The 23,125-nt window shown below is 32.6% G+C and overlaps 2 pseudogenes; both read left to right on the top strand.

The window, feature by feature from the left end:
- The first annotated feature begins 322 nt into the window (after window positions 1-322).
- Window positions 323-910, top strand: LOC149568379 (isoleucine--tRNA ligase, chloroplastic/mitochondrial-like; annotated as a pseudogene).
- Window positions 911-4,127: 3,217 nt separating this feature from the next.
- LOC149568378 (isoleucine--tRNA ligase, chloroplastic/mitochondrial pseudogene) overlaps window positions 4,128-23,125 on the top strand; it is a 29,295-nt pseudogene continuing 10,297 nt past the window's right edge.

The following is a 23,125-nucleotide window of genomic DNA, read 5'->3' as shown; positions in this document are numbered from 1 at the left end:
TGTAATCCATCATCAAGATGAGAGAGTGCAGGATGCATGCAAAATGTCAAATCACAGGTAAGGCATGTGAACTATTTTATAGAATGCCTCAAAGAAATGTGGTCTCTTTGCAAGCCATGATTGCAAGATACACAAAAAATGGATTAAGAACTCCTCCTCTTCACTGATTAACTTGCACCACAGACCAACAATCTTCATCTTTGTTGTGGGATCCTATCGCCTATGTGAGTGCTGATGTAGAAGTCGAAACATAAAAATAAGTGAAAGTGTGTTGAATAAGGTTTCTAGTCTCAACTTGGTCAACATTATTTATTTAAGGGCTATGGACTAGGAAATTCTTCAATGTCCAATTAGGGGTAGCATTGTATCCTCTTTAACTATTACATGTTGTTGGTTGCTTCTTTTGGCCTTGCATTTTCTTCTTTGTAGCTTTTTCTTAAACACAGCTCTACATCCATCCCTAGTTTCAAGCAATTTGGAAATGCATCTATTTGCTGCAAAAAACAATATCCATTTCTTGTTTTATTTTCTGATAGGTCTTGCTCAACTCTTTCATTTAGAGAGAAGGTTTTTGTCATGGCAGCAACACATAAAAAAATCTCAAGGAAAAACTGAAGATGAAAATGAGTACAAGCATACAATTGACTTACCTCAAACAAGCTTCACCCTCAGAGCCAATTCAACAACACATGAACTAGAAATATAAAAGTTGTGGGATGAGAAATAGATATTAAATAGGGCTGCAAACAAGAACACAGGGGATATTTTTACTCTTCATGGTGTTCCCCCTTATGACAATGGAAATTTGCCTATTGTGCATGCGTTGAACAAGATACTGAAAGATTTTATCAAAAGATATAAGCTTCTTGAAGGGTATAAGGTGCACCATGTGCCTAGTCCCCCTATTTGACACTTGCTCCAAAGTATATATGAAGATACATAGATTGAAGTATTTGGGAAAATTGGAGTCCCTCATCTAGTATGGCTTTAGCTAAGGCTGAGTTGGAGTATCCAGAGGGACACATATCAAGAAATGTTTATGTTATTTTCAAAATGGTTAACATAGCAGACACAACTCCTAATTTTCTCAAAGGACTTCTACCCAGTTTGGTTTGGCTATCTAGACTACAACACCATGGACAATTCTTACAAATGATGTTGTTACTGTCAATGGTCAACTTCTTTATACAATGGTCTAGGTAAGAACAAAATTATATGCAGATACTGCTACAGAAGATGTTAAAAAGCATATTCTTGAAAGCAGCCAACATATTATTATTATAGTAGATTTAGTTAGTACACTACAATTGAAGTGGGGGGTACTTGAGCTTGATGTGTTGGGAACATTTTATGGTTTAGATCTTAAAAATTGTAGTTATATCCATCCCTTAGAAAATAGGGAATGCCCTATTGTTGTGGGTGGAGATACATAACGATGGAATCTAGAACAAGGCTGGTTCATACTGCCCCAGGCCATGGCCAAGAATATTTTTTGATTGGCATGAAATATAAGCTTCCAGTATAGTCTCCTGTAGATGATAATGGCAAGTTTATTGAAGAAAGTAGGGAGTTTTTTGGTTTGGATGTCTTGGGTGATGAAAATGTGGCAATTGTCAAGAGCTTAGATGAACACTCATGTCTTATCATGGAAGAAGCATATAAACATAAATATCCTTATGATTGGAGAACAAAAAAGATTGGAAAATCAAATTAGGAACTATTGTGATTAAAAACAACAAGAAAAGATTAGAGAACCTATTAATGACAAAGAAACCTGAATTATGCTCAGGAAGAGAAATATTCTTTGTTATGTATTCACATACAACATCAATTCTGCAGATATTGGTACAACTAGAGCTCCATCAGCAATGGTACCCTAATAGAACCAAAATATTTACAACACATTAGAGTCACAAGGAAAAACAAATGCCGATATTAGAATTGGTAACAATCATCAATGCATTTAGCATTAAGATTAAATATATTTAAAATGCACAGAATGAATTTCAACTTACCTAAATAAATTTCTGAATTGCCTCATGCTGGTTGTTTGCTACACTCTCCTGGATCAGGTCAATTTTGTTTTGTAAAATAATAATATGCTAAATATTTGCATAAACAAATTAAAAATTACTAAACTAAGTTATTATTATACACACTAAGCAATCAACAAATGAAACATATCATAAAAGCTTCATGCGTGCATTTTCAAATCCAAGGACATCACACAAAGGACTATCTTCCTTTCCACTACCATATGCCCTGCAATGTGAATTGAATGACATTAGTTATTTACCATGCTCCAAAACAAAGGGAAAAACATCATTCCACTTTCATAAACCTTTCAATCATCCATTATGAATAAGAAATAGTACTTATCCAAACCATCCTTGTTTACAATGTCCTCTATACATATGCATGAGAGCCTAAAAATTTAGCAAATTTTAGATAGAACCCAAGTAGGAAACAATAACTTATTGGAACAAAAAGATGTGTCAAGTTTAGCATACAGTTGACTTACCTCAAACAAGCTTCACCCTTAAAAGCCAATTGAAGATAAAGATGATAATTTCTATTTCATACAAAATTAAGAGAACAACTTTAAAAAAATTAATAATAAAGGAAATAAGTTATGTTAGTTTGAGCTTTACTTCATTTTGAGAATACTTGAATATTCTTTTCTTAACAAGGCCAACCATGTGAAGGTGGAAGCTCATCCGGCCTGACCCCCCTCCCCCTAACATCAATCTAAATTCCCCATTAACATGTAATTACATACTTCATTCATTTCATTCATCCATTTATGAACTATAACATTCAATCAATAAAATCACATAACATTCATTAATATGATATAAAATTCATTAATATGCAATAGTAATCAAGAATTTATATTATATTATCAAAAGATATTAAATTATTCTTGCCCTATTCAACTGCAAGCACCAGGGGAAAAAGAACAAGGCAAAGAAAACCCTTGGTATAGCTCGGGATTAGAGTCATGTATACATTATAGATGCCCTTTATAAGGGTCTTTAAGAAGGCATACCTCCTTTTATACAAGGGGAGAATTTCTAATAGATGAACCTCCAAAAACAAGCACAAGGCTGGATCAAAATTTGTCTCAGCCAGATTCCTTTCCCAACATATTGGGGATTACAAATAGGCTAAGAGGGTTATGAATATTAATGTTGGAGGAAATTGGAGCAAATTTTTTTTTGAGGAGATCTCTAGTCTGGTTAAAGAAATGGTGGACACTCAAGGTAAATGTTGCAATCCTTGAATAACCTACAATAAAAAAACAATATTCCATGGCAATGAAAAGAAGGGGGGTAAGGGATTAATAGGTCTTACCCCCCTAAAAAAAATATCTGACAAGTCATCTGTTGAATTCGTAAAACTATTTAGCACCTTACACTCTTAGATTTGGTCACAAATAGAAATATACATATATAAAGGAGAGCATATGAATGATTTAGATTTGCATATGTATACATATACAAGTATATATTTATGGGAGATAGTTTGTGTGTGTGTGTGTGTGTGTGTGTGTGTGTATAGACATGCATACATATATACATATATGGAAACATACATTTAAACATATATATCTACATAAATACAATTGTAAATATATATATCACTGATGCAAGTTAATCTCATATATATATATATATATATATATATATATATATATATATATATATGTATATGTATATGTATATGTATATGTATATGTATATGTATATGTATATGTATATGTATATGTATATGTATATGTATATGTATATGTATATGTATATGTATATGTATATGTATATGTATATGTATATGTATATGTATATGTATATGTATGTATGTATGTATGTATGTATAGAGATTTATATATGTATATATGTATATATAAATATATATTTATATATACATATATACATATATAAATCTCTATGCATACATACATACGTTTGTTTAGAGATTTATATATGTATATATACATATATACATATATAAATCTCTATACATACATACATACATACATACATACATACATACATACATACATATATATATATATTAGAGATTTAACTTGCACCATAGACCGATAGTCTTCATCTTTGCTGTGGGCTATGGGCTGGGCAATTCTTGATTCGGAGAGAAGGTTTTTGTCATGGAAACAGTGCATAAAATATCTCAAGGTAAAATTGATATAAGCTACTTGAGCTCAAAGTTCTGTAGTCCATAGACCAAGAGGCAAGGAAAGAATTACTTTTTTGTTTTATCCTCACTTAGAGATCCTTTTGGTCTATTTTCTAACTTAAGACCCCTACCACCCAATGCTTTCCTAACAAACCCAATGCAATATCTTCCTCACAATGAATGATTTTCCCTACAGTTATTTGATAGTGAGCCATTGTACTTTGTATCCTTTCTCTTATCTTTGATACCCTTGCTTACTATGCATTTACCAAAAAACCACCAACACCTACAAGAAACCCTCTCAGAAAAGGAAAATAGCCAAAGAAACATTTTTCTCAAGTTGAAATTGATGTATTATACTAAGGTCCAACATCTCAAAATGATAGAACACCTTTAATTCCCATGCAAATTTGTAACTCATACTGGGCTTGCAAGAGATGAATTATGTATCAATCCCCAATGGACTAGTATAATTCATTGTTTCCATGCATAATTTCACCTTGATTCAGATCTCCATAAGGCAATGCATTAAATGTGAATCAAATAGTCTATTGTAAAACCTTAACAATACTAAAATGTGATCAACACTAAAGTATGCCCTTCCTAATTAAGCATCAATCCCATATAGACTAGTGTAATTCATAATTACCATGCATTATTTGATATTGATTGATATCACGTTGAGACAATGCATTAAATTGGAGTGAAACATAGTCTGCCAAAAATCCTTTAACAAGACTAAAAGTTAAACGTTATCAAAAAATAAGGTATGCCATTTGTAATGAGCAGAGCACTTTCAGAATTGTACTAGGTGATTAATATCTCCTTGAGACAATGCATTAAATTGGAGTGAGACATTGTCTACTAGAAAAATCTTTAACAAGATTAAAATGTGATCAATACTATGGTCTCTAGATAAATACAATTGTACACACACACACACACACACACACACACACACACACACACACACACACACACACACACACACACACATATTAGAGATTAACTTGTACCAGTGATTAATAGTGATTAAATTTCACCAGAGACAGATGATCTTCATCTTTTTTGTGGGCTATGGACTAGGCAATTCTTCATTTGGAGATAAGGTTTCCGTCATGGCAGTAGTGCATAAAATATCTCAAGGTAAAATTGATATAAGTTGCTTGAGCTCAAAGTTCTGTAGTCCATAGACCAAGAGGTAAGGAAAGAGCTCACACCATTGAAACTAAGAAATAAAGCTTCTCAATTTGCCAAGAAAACTGTTGATAATCAAAGGAAATCATTTAGAAGATACGTAATATGGGGAGAGTGGGACAATCCCTATCTAACACTTGCTCCAGAGTATGAAGCTGCACAGATTGAAGTATTTGGGAAAATGCTTTTTTAGAGCCATATTTATAGAGGCCAAAAACTAGTTCATTAAAGTCCCTCATCTGGCATGACTTTGGCTGAGGTTGAGCTAGAGTATCCAGAGGGACACATATTAAGAATGTTTATGTTGTTTTCAAAGTGGTTAACATAGAAAACTCAACTCCTAATTTTCTCAAAGGACTTCTACCTAGTTTGGGTTTGGCTATCTGGAATACAACCCCATAAATAATTCATAGAAATGCTACTATTGTAGTCAATGGTCAACTTCTTTATGTAGTGATCTAGGTAAGAACAAAATCATCTATAGATACTACTATAGAAGGTGTCAAAAAGCCTATTTTTGAAAGCAACGAACATATTATTGTTGTAGTAAATTTAGTTAGTACTCTAAAATTGAAGTGGGGAGTTGAGCTTAATGTGTTGGGAACATTTTGTGGTTCAGATCTTCAAAATTGTAGTTATATCCATCCCTTAGAAAATAGGGAATGCCCTATTGTTGTTGGTGCAGATTACATAATGACAGAATCTAGAACAGGGTTGGTTCACACTACCCCAAAAAATTGTATAACCATTTGATATTAGAATTTTTCTAAGATAACATATAGTCTGTTCCACCATCAAATTCCATAATAAATCATAGAAAGATTAGTGATTAAGAACCCAATCTGATGCAGAGTCTATAGCCTTATATACCCCCTTGGTTCCTAGACCTCAAGTGGCACTCAAACCCATTGCAAGGCCAAATATTGATCTTCCAACTTTTTCCAAAGGTGACTTCTTCCTTGGTGTAGGAGCACCCTTTCAAGGCTCCAACCATATCAAATTTTGGTGTGATGAACTTATTCTAAGAAGTATGTAGATAGAATAAGAGTTTCTAACACATTTGGTGTGTTTTGCTCTAGTTTAGGCTCTTGGTCTAGGTGACTAGCAATGTATTGTCATTTTGTGATTTTTTTCTTTTTAAGTGCATAGGGTGTTCCTAAAATATTGAAATGGTATATTGGTGGAATTTTGAAGCCCAAGAATTCCTTGGGAAGACCCAACAATGGTCTTGGTGAAGGAGTTCCAAAAAAAGCAAGAAAGAAAAAAAAGAATTGCCAAATTGCTAGCAACTTTTGTTAGAAAGAAAGTTAACTTTTTTAAGTGGCTAAAAATTCCCTAACTCAACCCATACACAAAGGGGGAGCCTATTTAAGGGCTGTGGAAAATTAACCAAGGGTTGGTAATTATTTCCTTGTATGACATAGTGATGTTACAACAAACTGTGCATGATTTTGCATTAGAAAATACTAGTTTTTGTCTTATTTGGAAGCAATTTGCAATATGGTTGTCATAATTATGGATTGAGATATTTTTTACATATATTTTTTCATTGTATTGGCATTAGATTAGTTTAGTTTCAGTGCATTAGTGTTTTGTTTCCAACTTTCAAGTTTTGTTTGTAAATTCCTAGTTTTGAGGTATGCAAATGGAAAATGAGTTGTAATTCTTGTTTCCACAATGGGAAAATCTTGGTCCTTTTTATTCTAAGACTAAAATACCTAACTTGTAACATTATGCAAACAAGGGCCCAGCAAGAAAGTGCAGGTGATCATTTGACAAAGCCCTAAGCGAGCTAGGTGATGCTTGGTTAGGAGCAAGCAACAAATAATTTGTTCTCATGAGCAATGGGAGTAAGATAAATATTTTCCCTTTGGATAGGATGAATGGGAGTATGCAAAGATGTTTTGTGCAAGAGGATAAATTTTTGTGAGTTGTGGAAGGTGTTCAAAACAAGAGGACAATAGGCAATCCTTCGAAACCCTCCTAAACCCTCATTTTTACAAAATCTATTGTATGGCCTTTTGGAGCCCAAGACCCTAATAATCTTATAGAAGGTGTCTAGGGGAGAAAATAATCTTATTACCAAATATTTTGAATCCTTAAGGGTAATAAGTTATAAGCTCTAAAAATCCAAGTGGAGCCCCAATTTGGGGCTCTTTTAGTACCCTTTTTGTGAAGAACCCACTAAATCGGGTATTAACCCATGATTGCCATCAGTTTGATTGTGTTGAGAGTGTTCCAATATCACCTTAGGAAATCATGGAAACCTTGGTTGGACTAGGGAGTGTTGTGGTACCCTAGTAGACCTATTAAACCTTTAGAGGGATAATGTTCCTAGAAGAGCAAGGGAGTGATGTTGCAAGTTTGGATCAGTCAACCTGATGAGGAGGTTAGGAAAGGTTAGGGGTTTTTATAAGTAGAAAGAGATCCTATAGACCACATAGGTGTAGAAAAAACACCAAGATCCTATTGTTGGATGAGAGGCATATACTAGCTAGTCTATCCTAGCCTGCCACATCATTCCTTCTCAAGTGGATTACACTTCCCTAAGGCTACTCCCCTTTTCCTAGGGACTCTTAGAAAACTAAGACCAAAATTCTTTCTTTAGGGACACTTGCTCTCAGTTTGGCCAAATTTTGGCAATTTGGACAACATACAAACACATACATACATACATATGTAGATGTATACATATATGTATATATGTAAATGAACACATATATAACATGTGTGTTTATATTCAAGAAAATGAAATTGGCAGGTATAAAGCTAAATCATACAACCTTTGCCAACATTATTGATTCTTGTGCCAAAACAAGAGCTTTGGAATAATCTACAAACATTCATTAAAGAATAAAGAATTTTTGTTAGATGTTGTAGTCACAATTTCCATGGTAGACATGTTTGAAAAGTGGAAGCATAGAGAAGGCATGTGATTTTCTTGACATAATTCATGAACAAAGTGTGGTCATGGCATGCTATGATTGCCATAAATGCATCAAAATAGATTTGATTAGATTATATATATGTTTAAGTTGTGATTGTCCTAGTAGACATGCATGCAAAATTAACAACCCCATGGACAATTCCTGGAAACACTGCTGATGCATTCATGGTCAACTTCTTTATGCAATGGTCTAGGTAAAATGAAAAAAGGTTTTCTATTTCATTGTTTGGTTTTCACTGAGCTAGAGCATTCGATTTTGTCATTGTTGAAGTTTAGCACTTGTCAAAGTAATTATCTAACTCACATATACATACCTATGTATATATATGTATGCATATGGGTATATGCATACATATATACACATAGATATGTATATAGATCAGTTGAGTATATTTGATACCTCTAATTATAGTAGGCTTGTTAAAGATGCTATACTACCAATTTGCATATGCATACATATATAGGTATATATACTTATGGGAGATAGTTTGTATATATATATATATATATATATATATATATATAGACATACATACATATATACATATATGGAAATATACATTTAAACATATATATATCTACATAAATACAATTGTAAATATATACATATATATATTGATGGAGACACAACGCAAACACAGAATGGACACAACAGGAAAAGGGAAATTGTATTAACTGTCAAAATAAGCTAGTACATTCAATACAGAGAAAATAGACTTCATAACATGCACTATGGGCTTACAATAACATAAATCTAGAGATAATTTCTCTTTTCAGTACCTCCTCTCAAACTCCACTCCGAACTACCTTTTACAATGCTAGAAATGTCCTTAAATAGACCCCGGAGGGTTAAGGACTAGGAATACATTCTAGAAAGTGCTAGTAGGCATCCACCGACCAAATAGAAGGCTCTAGAAGCTGCGTTAGAAGTTGATGTAAATCTAGAAGAATCCAAAAATGGTAACCGAACTTTCGGGAGGCATAACTTTTGAACCGTAGCTCCGATTGACGAACCGTTTACATTTTCAAAAAGCTCTCGAAGTTCTCTATAGCCCTATGGACCAGATTTGCTCATACCCCATTTTTTGAACCTTTTTAAGGTCATTTAATGCCCCTAACCTGACTTTGAAGCATTCTTAAGAGGTCTCCAAAACTCGAAAAACTGTGATAACTTTCAAACCGTGGGGCCTTTTGACCTGATTTTTTTTTTGGAATGCTCTAAATTACAATTACATTCATCTCGCCAATTTACACCTCCTAGTTCACCAAAATGATGGCTCAATTACATACTCCTATTTTTTTGGCATTTACACGTATCCCAAGGTGTTCAAATACTCTATCCTAGAACATTGATAGTGGAACTATGAGAGTTGGAATCTTTATTTGACCCAAATGGGTATCCATAAATGAAAACACATGAAACAAAAACTAAGTCTAAGTACATTTTTTTTGGTGACACAGGATTGCCCTTATACCTCTGGATGCTCATGCATCATATATATATATATACATACACACACACATACATATATACATATACATATACATACATACATACATACATACAATTGATTGGATTTCTAATCTTGACTTGGTCAACATTGTTGATTTAAGGCTGCTTCTTCTGGCCTTGCACTTTCTTCTTTGCGAGTTTTTCTTAAACACAGCTCTACATCCATCTCCAGTTTCAAGCAATTTGGCAATGCATCTATTTGCTTCAAAAAATAATACCCATTTCTTGTTTTAGTTTTATATATAACTAACTAACTAATTGGGTTTCTAATCTTCACTTGGTCAACATTGTTGATTTAAGGCTACTTCTTCTGGCTTTGCACTTTCTTCTTTGTAGGTTTTTCTTAAACACAGCTCTACATCCATCCCTAATTTCAAGCGATTTGGAAATGCATCTATTTGCTGCAAAAAATAATACCCATTTCTTGTTTTAGCTTTTGATAGGTCTTGCTCAAATCTTTCATTTGGAGAGAAGGTTTCTATCATGGCAACAATGCATAAAACATCTCAAGGTATATATATATATATATATATATATATATATATATATATATATATATATATATATATATATATATATATATATATATATATATATATATGCATTCATACATATACATATGTAGATATGTACATATAAGTATATATGTTTAAACACATATATAACATGTGTGTTTATATTCAAGAAAATGCAATTGGCAGGTATAAAGCTAAATCACACAACCTTTGCCAACATTATTGTTGCTTGTGCTGAAACAAGAGCTTTGGAATAAGCTATAGACATGCATTCAAGCATAAAGAATTTTTGTCAAATGTTGTAGTCACAATTGTCATGGTAGACATGTTTGAAAAATGGAAGCATATATAGACAAGGCATGTGAATTTTTTGATTGAATCCACAAACAAAGTGTGGTCATGGCATCCCATGATTGCCAGAAATGCATCAAAATAGATTTGATGAGATTATATATATGTTTAAGTTGTGATTGTCCTAGTAGACATGCATGCAAAATTAACAATATCAAATTTCCACAATCCATTTGTAATGCAAGTTCATTTTGAATTTAATTGTGTGTATTTTTTAGCATCATTATTTTAGATCACTCTCTGTAATCCATCATTAAGATGACAGAGTGTAGGATGCATGCAAAATGTCAAATCATATGCAAGGCATGTGAACTATTTTATAGAATGCCTCAAAGAAATGTGGTCTCTTTGCAAACATAGCTTTCTATACATATAATGTTGATATCAATTTCATGATGTATTTTGGAAATTTTAATTTTACAATTACAAGATTTGAAAACCATCTCATAAAGTGGGTGTTGCTAGTGTTCTGACATATTTGTCAATATGCATGGTATCTAGATGGTGACTAAGAAGAATTTTTCTACATTTCAGTCTTGGTGTCTGAGTTAACTTTTAAAGGTTTACATATAGTTTTTTTGTAAGGGTTTACATCACTATTCTACAATCATATGGTGTTCTTCATATTGATCCATAAACACACATTTCTACTTTCATTGATATGCCTACCTTTACTAGTTTGAAAATCATTACTCCAGACTCTTTAAGAATGAAAAAGCCAACCTCCCTTCAGATCAAGGGTAAGTATCCTTTTGATGATAGTGTCATGATCTTTATACATTTGACTATAATAAGGAATTGTATGTTCCTTTGTTACTCATCTATTCACCTAGAATGATAGAACATCACTTTCAATATTCTCCATTGTGTATATGACCTTGGGAACCTGAGGACCAAAAAGAACTAAAAATATGAAGAGACTCGAGTTGGAGAAAAAAATGTCATCCTTCTACTTTTAAAATTCTCCATCTATTCATTTTGAAGGGAAATGTTTCTGTGTGCTAAAATGTTGTCACACTTCTATGAATCATTACATGTAAGAAAACTCAAGAATGAGCCCTCACAAATCGATCCATAGCTCTCTACTCATAGAGTGCAAGGGTTTGCAATGGAGGCCCTCAGTTTGACCTATTTTTGTGCCCATGCAAGTACACCATGAGATGAGAGATTCAAAGAGGAAAAGCAAGAATGCTAGTCTCCATGATCTTCAAATATGCATGAAAATAAGATCTAATCTATGAAAGCAAAATCTAATTTGTAAATGCAAGATCTAAGCTAAAAGCCCATGATGGGTGCAAGAGAGAAAGAGACAAGAAAATAGAAGTTCTCCACAAAAAGCTTTTGTATTCAAACTCCTTCAAAAATTGGTCTTCAAACCTGCAGCATAACGATAGCATAATCATGGGTCTGTAACATGAGGAGAGGGCTCTCCCTTATAAAGAAAATTATGGAGGTGAGAGGCTTCTCACAACCAATATGGGATAATAGAGCTTGATCCATGTGAGACAAAATTCCACCAATGAGAAAAGAGGAGTGGTTGAGGAGAAAGTGGAAAGATAAATCCCACTTAGATCACTTTTTTTAAGTGTAGAGAAATTAAATAAAAAGAATTTATTTTATTTCCTTTTTTCATCAAAAGAGATATTTAAGTGGGATTTTTATTTAATTAAAAGGAAGCAAGTTCTTTTTAATTAAATAGAAGATATTTAATTAGATTAAAAGAGAGGTTTTTCTCTTAATTAATTAAATGTGGATGAACTGTTTAATTAAAAGAGAGGTTTTCTTTTAATTAAATGGGGATTTTATTTTATTTAATTAAAAGAGAAGATTTTCTTTTAATTAAATAAGACTTGGAATAAGATGATCAATCTTAGAAATGAAATAAATCGAATTTGATCAAGGAAATTGATTTGAATTGATTTAATAAAATATTACAAACCATTGATTCAGAAAATTTGATAAATTGATAAATTGAATAATGGGGGCCCATAGTCTAGGCGACCATTTTTGGGTGCATACAGTTTCCATTTCATTGTCTTTTTGCTCTCGAAGCTTTAAAGTTTAAGCCCAGTATACATAAACATAAATATGGTTTCAACATTTGTAGAAGTCCATTCACACTTTGTCTTCAAACTATGAAAATCTTTATGTTTCCACCACAACATTTTTAAGCCTTGTATCTAACATTCACTTTGATTTTATTGGTATCAATGTGGATTGAAATATATCCCATCCATTAATCATTTTTTCAAGCATTTTTTTGTTTTTATCCCACATTAAAATTCATAATAACAGTCTTTTCATCCATTCAATGATAGCAATTGTTGTGATGTCACTAATACCAAGTGTGAAACAAATTATTATCCTCAAATTTTTATTTAGACACCAAATAGGGACAAAATCAATATTTTCTATTTTTGAATCACCCTCTCTTATCAATAATAGATGTTAGTTACTAGTGAGTAAAGAAGACACTTGAGAGATGAAGTGTAGAGAATATAGTAGTAGATTTGTGTTGGATGAAAAATCACAACATCTAGACATCATAACAATAGCTAAATTTCATCAAAAGAAAATTTGTTTTCAGTCTCTTTCTGAGCCTGGTATAGATCAAAAGTTTGTAAAACATTCTTGCAGCATATTAGGCAATTTAGGTACAGAAAGGATGTCACCCTAGAATCCATTTCATATATCCTCTTTGGTTGGAATTTTTGTGTATTGTAATAGAAAAAATATAGCCAGGAGTGTGGTATCATCAAGAAATGCATCAAAATTGGCAAACTTTGTCAATCTACAGAAGGAAATGAGACAAAAGATTATATCTAGTAACAATTCACAATTAAAAGAATTTGAGGAATCTAATTCCACATCTATAAAAAGAGGGTTATTTGATTCTTGGCCACCTACAATACATAATTTCAACACTTGAAATATAAACATAAACTAGCGAGCAATGGCAGAGAGAAATCTACTATTCTTGATTCCATCAATAACTTGCCTACTTCCATTAATAATTTCTGAATGAAGGGTCTCAAACATATTCCTATACTATAAGTATATAATTATATGGAGAAGATTTTTTGTTCTTAGGAAGTGGAAAACAATAAATTGTACTTAAGTCCAAGCCATCATCTTCACCATAGGAAGAAAAGGATAAAGCTCTCCTTGGAGGAGGTTAAGTAATTTTATAGGACAAACACACTCAATATATTCAAAAAGCCCTCTATAAATATTGCAACTGATGTTGGAGATGCATTGATTCTAAAATTACTTCTACCTTTTTCTTCCTAACTAGAATAAGTTGAAAAGTATCCATGGAAGCATACGGTTGACTTACCTCAGACAAGTTTCACCCTCAAAGCCAATTCAACAGCACGTGAACCAAAAGTAGAGAAGCAGTGGGATGAGAAACATATATTAAATAGAGTTGCAAACAAGAACACGAGGGATATTTTTACTCAAGTCACAATGGTCCCCCTTATGCCAATGGAGATTTGCATATTGGGCATGCTTTGAACAAGATAGTGAAAGATTTTATAAACAAATATAAGTTGCTTGAAGGGTGTAACGTGCTCTAACTCCTTTGCTCTTGTAGCTCCCGCGCTTCATGAAAACCAAATCAAATGCTTGTATAGCTCCTATACGCGCTTCGTGAAATATAATAATGAAATAGGAAACCCTTTTTCATTTTAACATGTTAAGCTCGTCTTGATCAAAATTTCAACCAACACTTAGTGTTGGTCAAAATTTTGACCAACATAGGCATGGATTTTTAAAAAAAGATATTTTTCCTTCCATATTCCAACCAATCTAAAACATTTTAATAGATGATAACAAAATTTGGTCGAAAAATGAGGTCAAATGTACTAGTGTCTCTAATAATTGTAGTAGTGAATCAAATCTCCTAATAGAGTTAGCTTAACAACTATTTTCCAAATCCTCTAACAACGTGGTGTTTCTAGATTGAAGTGTCTTAATACCTCTACAAGGCCACTCCTAATAGGGTGAATTAAATCTTCTAATAGGGTCACACCTAACAATGTGTTTTGTAACCATTAACAAGGTTAGCTCCTAATAGGGCTCACTTCACAAGAATGAAAAACAATAAATAGTTGCAATTAGTGGTTTTCCCAAATTGGGTTTCCATGTTAAATCTTGGTGTCTTATGTGTTCATTATATTTCCTTTATGTTTTTGCAACTAATTTAATTTAAGCTTAATCACATCTAATATTTTACAGTGCATATATTTTGTGTTAACCGAGTGACAGTCATATATTTAGTATTAACCAAGTGATAGTAATATATTTAGTGCTAACCATGTTACAACAAGGATTTTTTGACATCTTAAGGGATCTTGGATTTGTTTTTGTGGTAATTGATTCACCCCTCCCCTCTCAATTACTCTATTGCATTTCCAACAATTGGTATCAGTGTTTTTGGTGCTTGTAGATAAGGTTTCAAGGACCTTTAAGCTAAAGATCAAGATGTCTTACAGAAGGGACATTCCTAAGTTAAATAGAGATAACTTCAAAATATGGTAGGAACTCATGAAGCTTCTTTTGGAAACCATTGGGAACAAAGACCTGAAATACGTAGAGAATAAGTATTTGGAACATGCTGGACCTTTGTCTGTGGAACACATTACAAAATATAAGAATCATAGCATAATGATGATTGACATTGCCTCTACTCTCAATTAGTTGAATTTGATGAAGTCATAGATTGTCCTACTACTCATGAAAGGTGGATCAAGCTGAAGGATATCTATGGAGGAGATGAAAATGTGAGGAGAGCTAAGGCAAAAATTTTAAGAGGTCAATTTGATCAAATGAAGATGAGAGAAGATGAAAACATTGTACAGTACAATGAAAGAATCAAAGCAAGTGTAAGTGCAATCAGAGTCTCAGGAGGAGAAATTAATGATGTGATAGTGGTCAACAAGGTACTCAAAAATCTCCTTCCTATTTATGCAATTAGAGTTTCAACTATTCAAGAAATGAGATGTGATCCCAAAAATGACATAATTTTGGATGCACTGGTGGGAAGGTTGATAGCATTTGATTTAGACAACTTTGATAACTTTGTTCCTAACTCTTGTAGTATTGAGTTTGCATTTCAATCTAAACTATCACTTAAAAAAAAGGTGGAAAATTTAAGGGCAAATAATTTGACAGTGAAGATAAAGAAGATTCTGATGATGACCTTGAAATTATTGAAGCCCTACTTGCAATAAGATTCCCTAAAGGCAAAGGAAAGTACAAAGGTAAAATATTCCTAATCTATTTTTCTTGTGAAGAAGTTGGTCACATTTCTACAAGGTGTCCAAACAAACAATGCAAAGAAGAAAACAAGTACAACAAGTACAAAGGAAAAAAATATTTTGAAAGCTACATAGATAACAAGGACAAAGGTAAGAAATCTTGTTACATGAATAAAGATTTTGATAGTAGTGATGATGATGAAATGGTTTACATTGCTATTAAAGATGAATAAGATGATGAAAATGATAAAGATGGCACTTATTTCTCATATTAGCAAGAATGAGACATGGATCATAGATAGTCGTCAAGTCATTGTTACTCTAATAATTATTACTCTCTAATAATTGTCAAGTTGCATCAACAATCAGGTCAAGTCATTATTACTCTCTAATAATTATAGCAGTGAATCAAATCTCATAATAGAGTTATCATAACATGAGCTATTTTCCAATTCCTCTAGCAAGGTGGCAAGGAACGAACTCATATTTTGTAATCATGACATTTCATTAGATTGCATCTCTTTAAGGAATTTTAAAATGTTACCAATTAGTTCATAGTGCCCAAACATTTTTCATCCACATCTACATTCTTTTGCTTTCAATGGACTCCCATTCTCTTTTTGGCACATGTAGGAGTATGCTATGAAAGGTTTTGAATGTTTTTCTTTACACTTTGTAACTATCATGTAATAATCAATTTTTCTAGAGGTTTTATTTAAAACTTAGAATAGGGAATTTGTTAGCAAGTTTATTTGATGAAGAGAGTGAGAAAGTGTAAGAAAAAGCCCCTTTCATGACAATTAGGAAATTACAAGAATGTATCAAGAAAAAACCACTTTTTTGTTATGAGATTTGAACAAGTAAAACTATGGTAAGTGACTAACACTTGTAGGAGATTTATTCATATAATTAATTTATGTAAAATAAAAAACCTTTGTTTTTTTTATCATTAAAAGTAGCAAGAGGGTGCTGGCACAAGTAATAAACTAGTGTATTAGTAGAAAACTAATGGCATTAGCTACTTTCAATACATAAACAACAACACACATTTTTCCTCTATCAAAAAAATATATATATAAATTTTAGAGTATTGATGGTAAAATTAAAGTCTTGCAATATAGTAATTGTCAGAAATTTGTTAATCACTCCCCTCAAGATTCATGCCAAGGGATTAACCACCTTCTTTGTACTATAATTTGAGTGGTTGTATTGGGCATTGACTGATTGGTCTTTTGTTGCAACAATGACCCCACTCTAACAAGTGGTATTAGAGCTTGGTCATAGGTTCAAATCCTCAGGCCCTCAATTAACACTAAGTGGGGGATTGTTAGAAATTTGGTCAATGCTTCCTTGGGGATTCATGAAAAGGGCTTAACTACCCCCTGTGTACTATAAGTTGAGTGGTTGTATCAGGCATTGAAAAATTGGACTTTTGGTGCAATGACAACCCTACTCTAACAAGTAATAATAAAGACATAGTGTCTATGGAATACATGGAGGGTAAGTGTTATAAAGCCAACTAGAATTATCAAAAAACTAAGAAACCCATAATTTTTTTTTCTTCCCAACTGCTTCAACAACAATGTGGAAGTCCACTCTTCCTTAAGGATCTAGAAGACGTCTTTGTAATCTTCATCTATCCTTTCCTTGGTTCCAAAGATATTTTCATGCAAAACACATAGCATCACCAAATAGGCATGCATCGTTTGGATAGAAAACTTATTAGACTCTTCAATTCTCTTGTTAAAGATGTCAACCTCTCTCAGCTCCTGTAGTGCTATTTCTTACTTCTGAACTCCTAAAGTGTTTTTTAATCATGAGAAGCAAGAAAAAAACACTTCAAGAGCTTAGAAGAGAGGTCAACAACTTTAATAGGAGAATTAAAGATTCTAATAAGTTTTCTTTCAAAGTGATGCATGCCTATTTAGTAACACTTTGTGTTCTACATGAAAAGATCTTTGAGAACAAGCAAAAGATAGATGAAGACTATGATGACATCTTATAGTTCCTTAAGGAAGAGTGGACTTCCACATGTTAGGATAAACCACGGACAGAAATAAAAACTACATGCAAATATAACCAATAACAAAAATAATAGAACACATAGAAATGAACACAAGGCACCAAGATTTAAGGTGGTTCACCCAATCCTTGGGCTACGTCCACCAAACAGCAAGTCCGATCTTATTACAATCCAGTGATTACAACCTGATTACAATTCGTAATCCCTTACAGCTCAATACAGCCGCAAGAACCAATTTCGTATCACCACATAATTAACCACCTATGGGCAGGGGAGCGCGTCGCATCACCCAACAATCTCCCCCTCGACGCGCATACCAGGCGCTTACGCGGGTCGGGAAGGCATCGGGGAGATTTGAACCCATGACCAGGCCAAAACCAGGCTCTGATACCAATTGTAGGGCCCATTTGCCGTTGCACCAAAAGCCATGACTGTTAGTGAACATGGAACACCACATAATTAACCACCTGTGGTAGGGGAGCGCGTCGAATCACCCAACACCACACTGTTGTCGAAGAGGTTGGGAAGAAATTAGTTGTTTTGTTTTATGGTTTCTTTCATTTTTTTTGATAAGGCTAGTTGGTTTTAGAACTCTTACAGCTCTACATAGCGTAGGCACTACGTCTTTATTATTACTATGTTGCAAGAGTTTACTTTTGCCATTGATACTCTAAACTTTGTCATTTTTGTTTTTGATAGAGGCAAAATGTTTTTTGCTACTTATGTGTTGAAAGTTGCTAGCCCTATTAATGTGTTATTGATATACTAATTTTTTACTTGGGCCAAAACCTTCTTATTACTGTTAATGATAAAAAACAAAGGTTCCTTATTTTACATAAGTTAATTCTATGAATAGATCTTCTAGAAGTGTTGGTCACTTCACCATAGTTTTAATTATTCAAATTTCATTAAAAACATAATGATTATTATTGATACATTATTACTTCTTAAGAATTCTTCATAAACTTTCAACCTTATACAATCACCAATTATAAAGAAAAAATTCAAAAAAATTCATAGCCTACTCCTACACATGCTAGAAAGAGCATGTGAGTCCACTGGAAGCAAAAGAATGTGGATGTGGATGTAAAATGTCTAGGAACTATAAAGTAATTGGTAACATTTAAAAATGCTTTAAAGAGATGCAATCTAATGAATTGTCATGATTCCAAAATATGAGTTTGTTGAAAATACCTCATTAATCACTAAATCACATGAAACTTATATATAGATCTCACATAGTACAATAAAAATCAAATAGAATCATTTAAAACCAATTATTAAGAAATAAAATATGTGATTCCATTTTAGATAGCTTGGAACATGGACTCCTAGACAACTTTTCAAGATATTATCATCACAATTTGCCTATTCAACATGCATGATAAAAGAGACAAATAAAAAAGGCACAAAAAATGTTTGATAAAATGCTACAAAAGAGCTACCATTTCATGTGATGTGATGTTTTCATCATATATGCAAAATACACTTAAAGTTAAGACTTTAGAATAAGCAAAGAATGAATACAAAGAGAATAGGTGTCACAGTAAAAACATATCTGATTTGAACATGAATAAAAAAATATGATTAAAAAGAACCAACAATAGTCACCTCATATCTTAGTTATCATACAATCAAAAATATCTAAAAGTAAAGAAATAAAAATAACATAAGTTAATTTAAAAATTAATTTGCATTGTCATAATCCTTTTGTACCTTTACAAAGAACTAAATGGGTTTTGATGTATTTCTCCATGAGAACCTTGTGTAATACTCATATCTCCTATTTTCCTTGATTTTTCCCATATTATTTGTGTTCAAGTCCTAAATAAACTATATATTGGTGTACAAGAAAAGTTGACAAGAGAAGAACAAGCTAACTCTTGACACTTCTACGAAGTGGTATGAAAAAAAATATACACCAAGTTTGTTACAATTCTTTGTACCCCCCTTAGCTCTGGGATTCCTTATAAAACTTCTCTAAGTTATGTTAAGCTCTAACAATATTCTATCAAGCTTTGCATTTATTCTTTTGTTCTCTAAAAAAATCCAAAAGGAGAAGCAAACGTGTTCACAAATATTTGTAGAATTAAAAATCATTGTGATGAAAAGAAGATCGATGGTTCATATAACCTATCACCTATATCCCCTTTACATGTTCTAGTTTTATATATACACATCTCAATGAATTTAAAGAAACTGTTTTCCATTAGTGCTTTTCTACTTCATTGGTGTATATGAGAAGAACAAAAACCATTTTGGAAGATTAAGTTCTCTATAATTTGAAATAATATTAAATTTATTCCTGCTGGAATTATTTTAGAATAATTGAGAGGGGGGTGAATCAATTATCCAAGGTCCAAATGTACAAATAAAACTTTTCTCAGCTTAGTGAACCCATAAAACATTCATATTCATGCATGCATCCAAATGAATATGTGAATACTTAAAACTTGTAGGTTACTATCTAATCAATTTGCAAAAATTTAAAGTATGAAACAAAATAAATTCATTAGCACACTTGACACAATGATTCACATGGAAACCCAATTTGGGAAAAACCACCAGTAACATGCTACTCCTTTTTCACTCTTTTGAAGTGATGCCTTATGAAAGGCCAACCTTGTTAAAGCTTACAATACACACTGTTAAATGTGACCCGGTTAAGGAATTTCAATCACCTTATTAAAAGTGAGCCTTTTTAAGTTTTTAGAGGACTTTAAGCCATTCACTTGGAATGCCACCCTGTTAAAGGATTTACTAATGACTATTAGGTCAACCTTAATCCAAAAGATTTACCCTAGACTGATACAATTGTTAGAGAGTAATAGTAGAGCTTTGATCTGACACAACATACAACATCTCTTGTAGATTATAGATCTCTGTTCAGTCCTCCATTCTGCTTGGCCTTTTCACTTTGCAATTCCAATAGCTTGTTCACCCTTCAAGCATATATCTCCTTAAGCCATCTTGCTTAGCATGCCATGCATATTCTTCTCTTGGGTCACTTGATGAAGCAAAACCCTTAATTCCTTCTCTTCTTTGGGTTCTCACATATGACAACCTTGCTTCATGAAGAGACATTCCTATAAATAGGAAATTAAGATAACTTTTCATTTTCCATTGTCCATTTTAGGGTTTGGACAGATTAGGTAGGATACAATGTATCTATCCCATATCATATATCTCTTCTAAAAAATTCTAGAATCTATTTGAATTCACCACAAAAATGGTTTACATCAAATTTTGTGCCACTAGCTCATCAACCTTATCTTCCTCCTAGTTCACAAATTTCAAGAAAACAAACTTTTCATCTTATATTTGGTGAATCTATAATCTTTGTCATAATGCAATAGCTTGACATTATCAATCTTCTAATGTTCAATATATACTGTGTTGCTTGGCATCAACTATGAAATCACTCAACATCAACTAAAGTTTACTAATGCTTGAAATCAACTAAACTTTACTCGGCATCAACTGTCTTTCTCGACATCCACAAGAATTTTCTTTTACTAGGCTCCAATTGAATTTTTGCTTAGCTTGTACTAACTTTTCTTAGCACCTACTATCCAGTCGATCAAGCTTGGTAGACCAACTTTATTTAAGTTATTCTTCTAAACTTTCTAAGTGTAGCCAACCATTTTGTAACCTTAAATAGATCATCAATACATCATGTCATCATTGTCTTACCTAATCTTTGTACTTCATTACATAATCATAACTCAACCTTTCCTCTAGGTGCTTTTGTTACATCTTATTGATCAAAACCTCCTCATCAATCAACTAAGTGATAGTACTTGAATCTTGAGCAATTTTCTTACCAACAAATAGCAGGTTTGACATCAATGACAAAACAATGATTGAAACATATAACCTTCTTCAACAATCTCCCTCTTAACAATCTCTTTTCCAATGATCTTTTCAATCAAATTTCAACAATTCCTTCACTCCATTATGTGATAAAAAGAAGTTCCATGATTTTTGTGCTCCACAATTAAACTCCCTATTCTCATTTTTAAATGCACTAATAATGTATTAAATTTGTAAGTTAATTTCTTTTATTATTATAATTGACTTGAAAGATATTATTAAATATATTAAATAGAATAATTAAGACTTATTTTAATTATCTTTAAAGTATAATATTTGAATAGGTACACAAGTAGTATTCATAAATCAATATTATTTAATAAATTTTGGAAGAAAATATATCACTTTCCACAATAGGAGGAGAGAGAACATGAGATATTGTGCCTCTTGGAATTGATAGAGATAGGGAAGATAATAATGATTATGGTTAGTTCTAGATTGGTATACGATTTGTGGTGATATATTCTACTCTCCAAGTGACTATGAAGCTAGGGATTCTTGGATTTATAGTTCTCATTCCATCTCCTACAATGGCTCTACCATTGTAGTTTTTTAGTTGTCCAAGAGTTTTTGCCACAAAAACCTTTTCTCACTTAGGCAAAAATGTATCTATGAGGGGCTCCTCCTTAGTGGAGGCTCTATTTTTACGTCAATGGTTTTCTAGGGGTTTAGATGCCCTAGTTGCATGGATAACTTTGGGGGTTTACTTAGATAGTTCTCATGGTGATGACTATATAAGTTTCTTAAGTTTCATTATTTTGAATTCAACACACTTCTTTCTTTTGATAGCTTCTATTTCTATGAATACAACATGTATATACTTGCTAAGGGATGTATATTAGTAGTGGATGTTAAGAGATAGGAGTTTTATGCCTCCAACACCAGAGTTTTAGTTGGGATGTAGCATACTTATCAACCTAACATGTATTTTGATGTTAACTTTATATTTTCCTTTGTTTTCTTGGTGGAGTTGTTCAAAATTTAGCACCTCTATTTGTAAGAGGTGCTTCCAATGGGTCTCATGTGGTATCTTTTTCCAAGTCTCCTATAATGGTGGAGACTATGGATTTGTGGGTACCAAATATGTGGTAGATTTTTGTAGCAACATGTTCTACATGGGGAGTATTGGGCCATGTTTGTGTCTTCTTTTGGGTTTTTTAGAACCCTTCTCTTATGGAAGAATCCCACTCCATTTGTGTGTGGCTACTTTAAAATGTCCAATGCATTAACAATTTGTATAAGATTTAT

The sequence above is a fragment of the Cupressus sempervirens genome, chromosome 3 (assembly GCF_028749045.1).
Source record: "Cupressus sempervirens isolate cs-2001-9-10 chromosome 3, ASM2874904v1, whole genome shotgun sequence".
Taxonomy (NCBI): domain Eukaryota; kingdom Viridiplantae; phylum Streptophyta; class Pinopsida; order Cupressales; family Cupressaceae; genus Cupressus; species Cupressus sempervirens.
The sequence above is the reverse complement of the archived record's forward strand: the minus strand, read 5'-3'. Positions and strand labels throughout refer to the sequence as shown.